This window comes from Podarcis bocagei (assembly GCF_964188305.1).
Source record: "Podarcis bocagei genome assembly, chromosome: 3".
In the NCBI taxonomy this organism is placed as follows: domain Eukaryota; kingdom Metazoa; phylum Chordata; class Lepidosauria; order Squamata; family Lacertidae; genus Podarcis; species Podarcis bocagei.
Window position 1 is genome coordinate 26,808,695 of NC_138127.1, and position 10,920 is coordinate 26,819,614.

The following is a 10,920-nucleotide window of genomic DNA, read 5'->3' on the forward strand; positions in this document are numbered from 1 at the left end:
AACAAAAGCTCTTGCGGTCATGATGTTTCTTAATATTTCAATCAGTGGGTGGTTAGTTACAAGAAAATTCATTTGTATTGTATTTCAAATCATTATTTAGTTTGTTTGGCCTGCAGCACATAGAGATTGAGTCTGTGTATTAAATCTAATCCTAGTTGGGCTTTGAGGAGCAGATATAGAAATATACTGTATCAGAAGATATCTCTTAAGCAATCTATCCAGCAGAGACGTGATTTTCCTGTGCGGAAAGTGTTCCTTTGTTTTCTCCTTAACAACTTCTGTGCAAGAATACCAGCCTGTTAGGGAGCTAGTTTGCTGTTCTTCCTCGGAACAGTATCAAGGCCAACTGACCTGTTACAGGGTGGGCACATTTGTAGTGTACTAGGGCTAGGGAGCCATTGCTCTTCACACTCCCCTCCCCTCTCCTTTACACATTGTGTTCACCAATCTAATACCAGCATACACACTGCAAACACGGTTTTGGTACAGGGAGAATTGTCTCTCAGAAGTGTTTGGTCCTCCCTTTCAGCATCTGCTCCTGAGTAGACACCTTTTCAAGGAGTGGCTTGGCAACACTCAGTGGCCCATTCATTTGATGCATGTGGTGCACTCCTTCCCTCAAAGTTCATTTCTGCACTTTTCTTAGCATTCAAATCAATTTTATTTTGTGCCTGGGAAAATGCAGTTTTCTCACCCACGTAGCCCATCCATTGCTGAAATTGCTGGGCTGGGATAAATTATACACACTAAAAAATTATGTGAACATTTAGGCCAAATGTATATTCCCAATGCTGTTTTGTGAAGTTGTTGCTGGTTTTCTTGTTTAAGCGGCTATAGCCAAGATGCTCTTGTATAACTTTATCATGAAGTGCCCTACTAATGTTGTTTTATAATAAAAATAAAACCAGTGTAGTCTCATTCTCACAACAACCCCTTGAGATAGATGATAGATAGATAGATAGATAGATAGATAGATAGATAGATAGATGATATAACACACCTTTTTATTATTTGAAGGCTCTGAATTCCCCTGTTCAGTATTGGAGTGAACATTCATACTGGAGGTTTTAAGTCACTGGAATGGGGCAACTGCAATATGGCTATCTGCTGCCTATGTTCATTACACAGAAGAAGAAGAAGAAGAGTTTGGTTTTGATATCCCGCCTTTCACTCCCCTTAAGGAGTCTCAAAGCGGCTAACATTCTCCTTTCCCTTCCTCCCCCACAACAAACACTCTGTGAGGTGAGTGGGGCTGAGAGACTTCACAGAAGTGTGACTGGCCCAAGGTCACCCAGCAGCTGCATGTGGAGGAGCGGAGACGCGAACCCGGTTACCCAAATTACGAGACTACCGCTCTTAACCACTACACCACACTGGCTCCCAGTGTGGCTCCACATATGGACTGGATATTCTGCTATTACTTTTTTATTTTTTAAAAGAATTAACAGCACTATCCTGAAAACATCAAAATGTGGGGCTACATCTCTGCTTGCCCCATTCCTAGAAAACATGGGTCTGAGCACCTCAGTGGCGTAGCGTGGGGGGTGCAGGGGGGGCGGCTGCACAGGGCACAACACCTGGGGGTTAGGGTTAGGGGGCGCAAATCCACGGGTTAGGGGGCGCAAATTACTTGCCTTGCCCCGGGTGCTGACAACCCACGCTACGCCACTGGAGCACCTTTCTATTTGCTCTGCCGCTTCCCCCAGGGAAAACTTGCAAACACCAATCGACAGAAAACCCAGTTGACCCTTACATCAGGCAGAATTGATGTCTGGGGGAAAATTTCCAAAAGGCAGTACTTTGTCCTGGATCTTAGGCAAGTAAATTGAAAAAGTTTGGGGTTTTTTTTGGGGGGGGGGTTGTATTTTAAAAAAGCTCAACAAATTTGTGTGTCCTGATTTTTACTTAAAATATTGCAACCCCAATTCAGCAGTAAAGATGCGGGGGGAGGGGGGACACAAGTGGAAGTCTGGATATGCCCTTAGTTGACTGATTCATCAGAGCAGCTATTTGATGAACGTACTTTTGTTACTTATGGAAAAACTTTGAATAAAAAACATTTATTTATATATACAAATGAGCAGAAGGAAGGTAAAGGAATTTTATTTTTTTAAAGGTTGTGTGTGTTTCTAATGAAGAAAAGCAAAGTCTTTGGACAATTTTCAATCACTAGAGAATGAACTGGAAAGGTTAAGGATGGAACAATTTATTATGGAAGATGTCGGTTTATTATATTCTCTGGGGTTTTCTTTTTACTCAAGCTTCAGCAATTGCCCAATTAGTTATTTAATATAGCTCACTCGGAAATATCAATATCAATCTTTGTGCCCTTACCCTTTATTCTCCTATCCTCTCCATGGGGAAAAATAAAGCGCAAATGTCTGCAGATTCACTTCAGGCAGCTGCTGGCAACCTTTGGCAGTCTGTGTATGTGTGTCTGTGTGTCTGTGTAGTTTCCTCCACACAATACAATAAAGGCACATTTAATGTACATTTGAAGAACATTACTTCCTCCAAACCACATTTCTCAGGATGTATGCACATGGGGAAAACCATGTGCATTAAATGTGTTTTAAATCTATGGTCATCACTACTGTGTGTGTGTTCATGTTTCTGTGTTTCTCTCTCTCTCTCTCTCTCTCTCTCTCTCTCTCTCTCTCCCTTTTTTACCTTTTCTTTTCATAATATTACTGTGTCTTTGATATGGATGCTATTAGTGTAAAAAGAACTCTAAACACTTTTTTGATTTAGGCAACCTGTAAGCCAGTGAAGCTGGTAGAGCACTGGGTGAATGTGATCCTGCGGCGAGGACCCCGTAAGGAGTCTCGCCACGGCATTCTGCACCTGCTTGGGTTTCTGGGTCAGTTTCAAGTGCAGCCCCACGTAGAGTGAGTTACAATAATCAAGCCTGGAGGTGACCGTCGCGTGGATCACAGTGGCAAGGTCAGGGCAACATTGGTAAGGGACCAACTGCTTAGCTTGGTGGAGATGAAAAAATGCTGCCTTTGTTATAACAGCTTTTGTTATAGCTGTTACCTGCACCTCCATAGAAAGGGAGGCGTCAAAGATTACACCCAAACTCCTGAAGGAAGGCGCTGGCACTAATTGCATCCCTGCAAGGGATGGGAGTTGGCCCCCCAACCCCATATCATCTCGACCCATCCAAAGGACCTCTGTCTTCGAAGGATTTAACTTCAACTTCAACTAGATGTCAATAGACGCCTTCATTGGAGGTTTTTAAATAGAGGTTGGCTGGCCATCTGTCAGGGATTCTTTAGTTGTGATTCCTGTGAATTCTATGATCTTATGTATAATTGTTTTTAATACTGTTGATTTTATCTGGATTTTGACCATTTTATTGCCAACTGTTTTTAAAGTCTATATCATTATTTGTAGTTAACATTTTATGCTAGCTATCATGTAAACAGTGGTTTTTTTGTTTGTTTCTGACGAAGCAGTATATTAAATCTTGCTAAATAAACTCTTGCATGAAATCTTTTAATAGTTTTGTCTACACACACGCAATCCTTTTGTGTAACAAAAAATAAATTCCATACTAGGACAATATATTTACTAGGCCAAAGGAAACGTCCCCAAAATAGTGTGCAAATTTTTTATTTCTCCAGAACTCTTCATCAGGCTAGATGATAAACAGAGCAAGTCTGTGGGAGGGAGGGAGTAGAAAGGACTGCAGTTGACTGCTGGTGAAGCCACAAAACCTCCATCTGGTGTTACTGTTTCATGTGCAAATACTTTGCATATGTCTGAGCATTACCCAAGGTACTGCTAGCATATGGCTCCTGCTCTGTGAGACAGGTCTATATCCATCTAGTTTACTGCATGTTAAATTAATGAGGGATGCATTTATTCTGGCACTCTTCAACCAACAGTTGAACCATGTGCCTTCTCATTAAACAAGTGTCCAACTCAAAGCATTAAAATATCTCTTCCTCACCCTTCAAACCTATGAGACTTTCTCAAGTTGATCACAAGCATATATTTTATTTTATTGTATGTATGTATGTAGGTATGTTGTCCCAGCCCACAATTTTAGGTTCCCCTTCTTTCAACAGTCATAACCACCTGCAAAGGCTCTTTTGCAGAAGCAGAAGTTTTTAAATTCAGGTACCCCAAAGTTTTGCAATTGCTCTGTTATAGTCCTTGCCTTAAACTTTTCCAAAGCCCCACCAACTGCTACCCAAACTTCTTTCTTCTCCTGGCATTCTTCCCTTCTTTTCCAAAAGCTAGTAACATCTTCATTTACCTCTTCAGCTAAATGCCACCCACCCCCAACTCACTTTCCCTGACCAACTACTTCACATCATAGTTTATTTTCTGTGTGTCCTCAGGCATGTTTTAAAGTAACTGGGGTTTTTTATCTCTTCGTTTTGTGAAACTCTTTTATTGACTCTGTTCAACATCTGTAGTAAATGTGCTAATCCCGTTTTAGGGGCTAACTGTTAACTTTCATTCTGCAGGTCCTCTCGGGCCATTGGTCAAACATCTGTGATATCACATAAACCTGGAGACAGGTCTTGATGGGCCTTGGTCTTCAGTTAATTGAAATGTTTATGGAAAGTAGCCACTCAAAGCAAACCTGGTAAAGGAGGGCCAAGGCAAGAGTCACATCCACCCACATTTTGCTTCTGGCCATGTACACCACTCCTATGTGTTCCATCCCAAAGTTGCACATGAGGGAATGTGGTCTTTTGCAGAAAAAGATTCCCTCTTGCTGTAAGGGTTCGAAGGCTCCTGATACAGACACCATGTCTGGTAAGCACTGTGTCCAATTCTGGGCACTACAATTTAAGACGGATGTTGACAAGCTGGAATGTGTTCTGAGGAGGGCAACCAAGATGATCAGGGGTCTGGAAACTAAGCTTTATGAGGAACAGTTGAAGGAACTGTGTATGTTTAGCTTGGAAAAGAGGAAACTGAGAGAAGATATGAGAGCTATCTCAAGGGTTGTCACGTGGAAGATGGAGCTAGCTTGCTTTCTTCTGCTCTGGAGGGTAGGAATCGAACCATTGACTCCAAGTTACAAGAAAGAAGTTTCCAACTAAACATCAGGAAAAGCTTTCTGACAGTAAAAGCTGTTTGACAGTGGAACGGTCTCCCTCAGGAGGTAGCGGACTTTCCTTCATTGGAGATTTTTAAGCAGAGGTAGGCTGGCCATCTGTCATAGATGCTTTAGCTGAGTTTTCTGCATTGCAGGGGGCTGGACTAGATGACCATTGGGTCCCTTCCAACTCAACAATTCTATAATTCTTTGATTCTAGGTCTGGGCCTGGCCGTCACCGGATAGGAGACTGCTTCAGAGTTTCATGTAGGCCTCAGTGAGCACCATGTTAGAAAGACAAAGCTAAAATATGATAAACAAATGTAACCTGTTACTCCTTGAATCCAGCAATGTTGGAACTTTGCTTCTCAAGCAGATCTTCTGAGCGTGTTGCGTAAGTCTCCTGGTGCAAGTATTGAGAGGTTAGGGATGGATTGATCACACGGCAACAAACACAGTGGTATGGGATGAAAGGCGGACTTAACAGCAACTCCATCTGGATCTTGTCAAAGCTTCTGCTTAGATTGTCCAGAGAGAATTGTTTGAGAGGAACACATGCAAGGGCCTCCATTCTGATACAGATGAAAAACCTATGACTCAGAGCACATTTCCTGCACGTGTGCATCATTCTTTTGAAAAAGAGTTGCAGTATCAGCCCCAAGGAGGTTTCTTGGGCCATGAAAAGACACTTGAGGATTAACTCCCAACTTCTGCATGAATAGTATTTTATCTGAGCACCTCGGTACAAAAGAAACTCTAGCCTTGCACAAATAGTAATACATTTGTAAGCAAGTATGTGCCTACTGGGGTATTAATTTTAGTTCTTTAACTAAAAACCCATTAGAGAGCTTTCAAAATGAAATATAATACACTTCTTAAGGCTAGCCCTACTTAGCAGAAGAATGCGCATTATCCCCAGGAAAACATTGGGGGCCAGGAGTCAGCATAGCTACAAGCATGTGTGTTCCTGGTACAGTATTAATTGCATTCATTAACATTCATTACTTTATAGATAGCATAAAGAAGGTTTCACTGAGGAAGGCAGTAAAATGAGAAAGCAGGGAGGTAACACACAGCATGCTGGATATCATGCACCGTGGACTTGGCCTCCTGATGAAACAACATAATGTCTTCAGACGCAATACGAAACTCTGATAGCTTTCCCTGGAAGAATTGTTCCTGGGGAGTCCATTTCATCTTCTGCATTTGGCTGGGAGTAAGAAACGTATCATGTGAACTCAAGTCAAGGAAGATCAGGGAAGGAGAGTAATTGCTTTGTTCTGCACGACAGATTTAAATGCACTTAAAAACTTGTAGAGCTGGGGATTTAGACGTTGGTTGCTTTGTTTCTTTGCTTTAAATGTGTGTGTTAAGTTGTGGGTGAACATATCAGACGACACAGCAATTCTTCAAACAGCTCTTGTTTATTCACAGGCCAGAACAGAACTGAACTGAAGGGTCCAGGCAGCCTGCTTATATAGCGCTCCAGTACAACGCAACTGTAACAACTTTCTGTAACTACCCAATCACTGCATGTCACTTTCAATCCCCTATTTGCATATGTGGACCTGAGTGAAAACTATCTACAGTATCCCCCTGCTGGCCCAGGGTGAGAACTTCAGTACATAACAGTGTGTGTGTGTGTGTGTGTGTGTGTGTGTGTGTGTGTGTTTTGCGCCATTTAAAAAAAACACCATGCTAATCGCAACACAACCAATTTGTGTGGGGAAACATCTATGTATTAAAATTTTCTAAGTGATACAAAATTCAGAAATAATAACGAACAAAAGGAGAGATTGCAAAGTGCAAGTAACCAATCACATGTAGAATTTTCTCAGTTACCATGTCTAAGGGCTTTTTATCCTAAAACGTCCATCCAAGATGACATTTCCGGTTGCCACTGGGATCTCGTCATAGAGATTGTAATTTGCAGGGGAGACAAAGGCATACAAGGGTACGTATATTGATCAAACAATGTCAATACTCACACCCTGACACTTCATTTTCTCATCCCATATTAAAAAGGCCCTTGGCTTTGGTCATTATGCCATTTTGAAGGCCCCTTTGTTTCCCACATTAGCCAGCTAAGAACAAGTAAAATGGTTAGCAACCGGGTGACCAGATGTGTGTGAGAGAGAACAGAGCTCCTCCAGAAAAGAAGAGCAACGTTGTACAGAAAAGGACAGTAGAGGCTTGTCCATTAGGGCAAAATAGGACACAGCCCCCACCAACCTCAGCCAGCTCCCATTGCCACCCTTCTTACTTACAGCCAATCTAGGGGATGGTACTGCTTTTCAGCTTCCTCCTCCTTAGACTCAGTGTTTCCCTTGCAGAACTCAGTAGGAAGGAGACGGGGAGAAACCTAGAATTAGTTGGTTTTGCCCATTATTGGCTCTGGCGCCACCTACCGTTGAACTCCCTGCCTTCTGCCCTATCAGCTCCAACAGACACCAGCCTCCACTAGACATAGGCATTTCAGCAGAATAGGAACTTATTTTAAAAGGTCCCCCCTCCAATTTATTTATTTATTTAAAAGTAAAATTACCCCTGCATGATCCCAGGATGACAGGCTTCCTAAAGCAAAGTCCCCTTTTTCATAAGCATACTGAAGCCCTTCCCTGTTTCCATCTGGTCACCTTGTCAGGGAAAGAAAGAGAGAGAGAGAGAGAGAGAGAGAGAGAGAGAGAGAGAGAGAAAGAAAGAAAGAAAGAAAGAAACAAAGAAAGAAAGAAATTATTATAAAGGGATAAGGGGCAGGGGAGAGAAGCTTATAGTCTTTTTTTTTGTAATGTGCAGTCAGGATTAACATTAATTTGATTAATGTTCACAAATACAATTTTCTTGTCAGCCTGTACAGAACCTGACTGCAAAACATCAGTTGGTTGTGACTAATTAAATTTGGGAGAGCTGCTTCAAGTGCGCTAGTCACATAACCCACAATTCCTTTGCCTGTCTCCACTTCGCCCTCTCTGTCCCTGGTGACCCAATGTTCATCATTCTCAGGTGCACTGGTGCTGCCTGAGGTTACAGCGAGGAGGAGTGCAACCCCCCAAGTCGTCTTCCCCGCTTCCCAGAAATCCTTTTTAATGAGCACATTTGCTCCTTTGCAAGGCGATCCTTGCACGTTCCCTTTGCTCTCTGAGCGAGGACACCCTGGGATTTTTCAGTCAGGCTGTGTATTGAAAGCAGACCAAAAATAGGGCTGCAGAGGAACCCATGATGAATTGCTAGCCTTTGTGAGTCACAATTGAAGCATGAACTGGTGCGCTTCATGAACTTATGTGGATCCTGAGCGGTAAGAAAGTGTGGCACACCTCACCGCAAACATCGGAAAAATCGGAATGTTACTAAACAAAGTACAGTAAAGGGGGAAATAATAATTGCAATTAATTAGTATTGTTGCACACCACCCCAACTCTGAGTGGTATGAGATTCCAGGGGTTCTAAGAAGGAAGGTTAAAAGAAAATTTAAGGGGTTCTTCCCACTGCTGTGGTTAAAACAGGCAATTTTACAGGTAATTAATTATACAGAGCCAGTGTGGTGTAGTGGTTAAGAGCGGTACTCTCGTAATCTGGGGAACCGGGTTCACGTCTCCGCTCCTCCACATGCAGCTGCTGGGTGACCTTGGGCCAGTCACACTTCTCTGAAGTCTCTCAGCCCCACTCACCTCACAGAGTGTTTGTTGTGGGGGAGGAAGGAAAAGGAGATTGTTAGCCGTTTTGAGACTCCTTAAGGGCACTGAAAGGCGGGATATCAAATCCAAACTCTTCTTCTTCTTCTAATTGCAGGTAATGGCTGTGAATGGCTCTTTTAGACCAGGCGTGGAGAATTCCCTATAGCTTTCCGGATGTTGCTGAACTACAACTCTCATCATCCCAGGGCATTGGTCATGCTTGCCGGGGCTGATGGAGATTGCAGTTCAGCCACAGGTCCCCTATCACTGTTTTCATCATCCTTATACATTTACACAAGCTGCGCTAGGAGCCTTATTCATGGAAAACCATTAACCAACCAGATAGAAGAAGAAAAATAATGATTTCCTGAAAGCAAACAGAGAAGATATATCTCCCTTTTAGATAAACCTTCATCTACAGGTTTCAGACTTCCACCAGGATTTGCAAGCATGACAGTGTTGTGTTTGGTTCACAACAGCCTAAGAGTTTCTTCTTTTCAGTGCTCACAAATGGGATACATATAACACTAGTCAGCTGCAGAGGCAGGAGACCCTTCCTTCCCACTGTTTCCCCCTCCTGTTTGAGTTGGCTGGAAAAAAGTCATAGCTAAGAAGCCTTGGATTTGTTGGTTCAAGGAGTAAAGGTAAAGGGACCCCTGACCATTAGGTCCAGTCATGACCGACAGTGGGGTTGTGACGCTCATCTCGCTTTATTGGCCGAGGGAGCCGGCGTACAGCTTCCGGGTCATGTGGCCAGCATGACTAAGCTGCTTCTGGCAAACCAGAGCAGTGCGCGGAAACGCTGTTTACCTTCCCACCGGAGCGGTACCTATTTATCTACTTGCACTTTGACGTGCTTTCGAACTGCTAGGTTGGCAGGAGCAGGGACTGAGCAACGGGAGCTCACCCCATTGTGGGGATTTGAACCACCGACCTTCTGATCGGCAAGTCCTAGGCTCTGTGGTTTAACCCGCGTTCCGTTCAAGGAGTAGCAATGGCCTAAGTTGCTGGGGGTACAGAAATACGTGCCATAAACCCTCAGATCCCCTGGCCATCTTCTGACTGCAGTTTCGTTCTTCTTTTGCCTGATCCTGGAGAAACTGAATTTTGATGCCATTGCTTGAAGTGTGTGTGTTTGTTTATTTGTTTGTTTCTGTGTGTGATGGGGATGGAAGAGGAAAATATTGGGGCAGGTAAATTAGATTGAGTATTTGTGCCTGCAGTTTCTCAGTGAAGTGTCTGCCAGGGGAAATACCCTGTTTTAATGGGATCTGTTTTATGTCATTGGGCAACACAGGGTCTGTTTTAGCTACTTATTAAATTCTTTTAATTGTGTGTTTGTCTTATGAAAAGCTGATGTGCTTACTGAGGTGCCCTGTTTTGATCTGTACCCTGTGCCCAAACCCATCAACCTATGTGGGGCTGCCATCTATCTGAGGCTCCTGGAGGCAATGAGCAATTTTGGGCTCTCCTGGGAATCTCTAGTGAGTGAAACAGCCTTCCCCTTAGACCTAAACTTAGGGGTGGTGGCAGCATTTTTTAAAAAAAATGGGTCAGGTTTGGCATTTATCCTGACAACCATCAGCTTTACCAGTTTCAGGCAAAGTCACTTTATCAGGGCCAGGCCCTAACGTACCTCACAGGGTTGTTGTGAGAGGGAAAAGGAGCACAAAGTAGAGTAGAACCTCTTCCATAATCCTTAATGGGCAGGAGAATGGTCCATCACCAGCAAACTGTGCAGGCTTTATACTGTAGGTAATAATTCAAGCTTCTTGAATTGTGGCCAGAAGCTAACCTGCAGCCAATTTTTCTGAGATGGTACCACTGTCAAAGACTCTTATCCCTCGCAAGAGGGGGACAGCAGGGTCTATTCCGAGCTGCAACTGCCAAAGAGTTATAATGGCAGCCTGTTGCAGTTACCACTACCATGCAAGATGGAAACTTCGACCAGCAAGTTCTGCCCTACTTGGTTGACCTGCCCTATATTAGCACAGTCAAGGATGGCAAGAGTGAAACAGTTTGTATTTTCTTTTCAAATGGCAGATGGAAGAATAGCTGTGCTGCATCACGGTCTGTGAACAACCTAGTTATTAAATGCTTTCCAACAATGGCTGCCACCTTTCGCCCTAGAACGACTACCTTTCAAGAGAGATGTGCGAAACCTAAAATAGCACATTTGCCAGTATA